Source organism: Papaver somniferum, unplaced genomic scaffold (genome assembly GCF_003573695.1).
Source record: "Papaver somniferum cultivar HN1 unplaced genomic scaffold, ASM357369v1 unplaced-scaffold_137, whole genome shotgun sequence".
Classification (NCBI taxonomy): Eukaryota; Viridiplantae; Streptophyta; class Magnoliopsida; order Ranunculales; family Papaveraceae; genus Papaver; species Papaver somniferum.
Genome location: NW_020622934.1, coordinates 6,920,327 through 6,922,307, shown reverse-complemented (window position 1 = coordinate 6,922,307; position 1,981 = coordinate 6,920,327). Strand labels below are relative to the sequence as shown.

General features: G+C 41.2%; 1 pseudogene; it reads right to left on the bottom strand.

The window, feature by feature from the left end:
• Positions 1 to 1,249: 1,249 nt before the first annotated feature.
• Positions 1,250 to 1,349, bottom strand: LOC113335058 (annotated as a pseudogene).
• Between the last annotated feature and the right edge of the window lie 632 nt (positions 1,350 to 1,981).

Below are 1,981 nucleotides of genomic sequence, written 5' to 3'. Positions count from 1 at the left end.
GGTTTAAATATAAACTGTGTGCAGAGAAGGACGGTGATTACGATATCGCCTCGGCCCCTCGGGTTCGTACATGACATAGGAGTTGGCCCGAGTCGACTTCAGCGGTTCTTCGCCCGTCTGGTACGGGAGGTAAGTTTTTCGAAACACCCGTGAATCCCCTGTCAGCGGGTTTACTGTATTCCTTCGTTTGCATATATGCTGAGGACTTGAAAACGGCTGCTTTAATTTCCTAGTAAAGGGCAAGGACTGGCCATACAAGATAAGGGTTCGGATTTCATCACCGTTCTCTTCTTGCCCGCCTTAGGAAAACGAAACCAAACGCGAACCTAAGCCTAAAATTTTGACTAGAACGAGACCTATAGGGTAACGAGCTTAATAGGAAAGTCGTTCGAAGAATATTGGTTACTCTTTTGAGCATACTTCGAAGTTCTTGAAGGTTTCTGTGAGTTGAATGCGTGACTGCGCCGCCTTGTAACCGGTGAGGCCTTGGGTATCAAAGCTCCACTAAGCTTCCCTCGCCTCGATTCAACTTACTTTGACTCGGATTGATTCCAGAGGGGTTTGCTCAGATTGTAACGAGTTCCTTTTCGAAAGAATAGAAGCTGGTCTAGAAACAATCTAAGTGGAGCCATCATGCTTTTTGTTTGCTAGAAATTTAGGTTTGATTTGGTTGAGTCAGCCTTGTTTTGTGTTTGCATAGAATTCCCTACCTTATTCTGTTGCATGCCTGAACGTAAAAGAGACGCCCTAGGTAGATTTGTTAAAGAGAAACCTAGTAGTTCTAAGTGTCTTGATTACCTCAATTTAGAAAGTCCGATTCGTGAAGATTCCGTTTTTGAACGTCCGTTTGAGGAAAGAATCCCTGATAGTCCAATAGCGCCAGAAGTGGCAACTTTGAAAGCCTTGTTGAATCCTACTAGGACTACTTGTCCCTCGTGTATCAGGTTACCTGAAACTAAAGCAAATTATGAATTTAAGCCTGGAACCTTACAGTTGCTCCCAATCTTTTTAGGAAAAGAAAATGAAAACCCCTATTTCCATGTTAGGGAATTTGAGGAAATTTGTAGTACCCTGAAAATTAGAAACCTTGATGATGATGCTTTAAAACTCAGGTTATTCCCCTTTTCCTTAAAAGATAAATCCAAGTCGTGGATGTATAGTTTGGCTTCCGAATCAATTGAAACCTATGAACAACTTACATCTGCCTCTTTGAACAAGTTTTTCCCTAGGCACAAAATCTCGTCTATTAGGACGCAAATCTGCACATTTACACAACAGGAGGGAGAATCTTTGTATAGGTATTTGGAAAGGTTCAATGATTTATTAGCCCAATGTCCTCATCATGGTTTAGAAAAGGTTAGGTTAGTTCAGATCCTTTATGAGGGTTTAGATTATCCCACCACAACTACAGTAGAGTCCATGTGTACAGGTGGGTTTGAAAACCAAACAGTTGATGATGAGATGACATATTTGCATGAAATCGCCTAAAAGACCAAACAATGGGAAAGCAATAGGGTACCCCAGAAAACAATTCTTCTAGGCAGAGGAAACGTTAATAGGGTAGAAGGAAGCTTTGAATCAGATGTCAAAATTGCTGCTATAGCGAAAAGGTTAGAAGCTTTAGAAGTGGGTCACACTAGTGGTAGATTGGAGCCTTTTTGGAAAGGACAGAATAATGAAGAGCAAGCCAATGCGCTCTATAATAACACTAGGTATGATAACCGTCCAAAGTTTGACCCATATTCAGAAACCTATAATCCTGGTTGGAGAAACCATCCGAACCTTTCATGGTCTAAGGGCCAGAGTCAAGGTCAGTTTAGTAATTCTAATGCTTTCCCAGGTTTTGGTTACACTAAGAATTCATCAGGCCCAGAAAACAAAACGACTAGCTTAGAGGAATCTATTAAGATGTTAGCAAAAACTCAGGATATGTTAGCACAAAGCCAAATAAGTTTTCAACAGGAAACCAAGCAGAACTTTC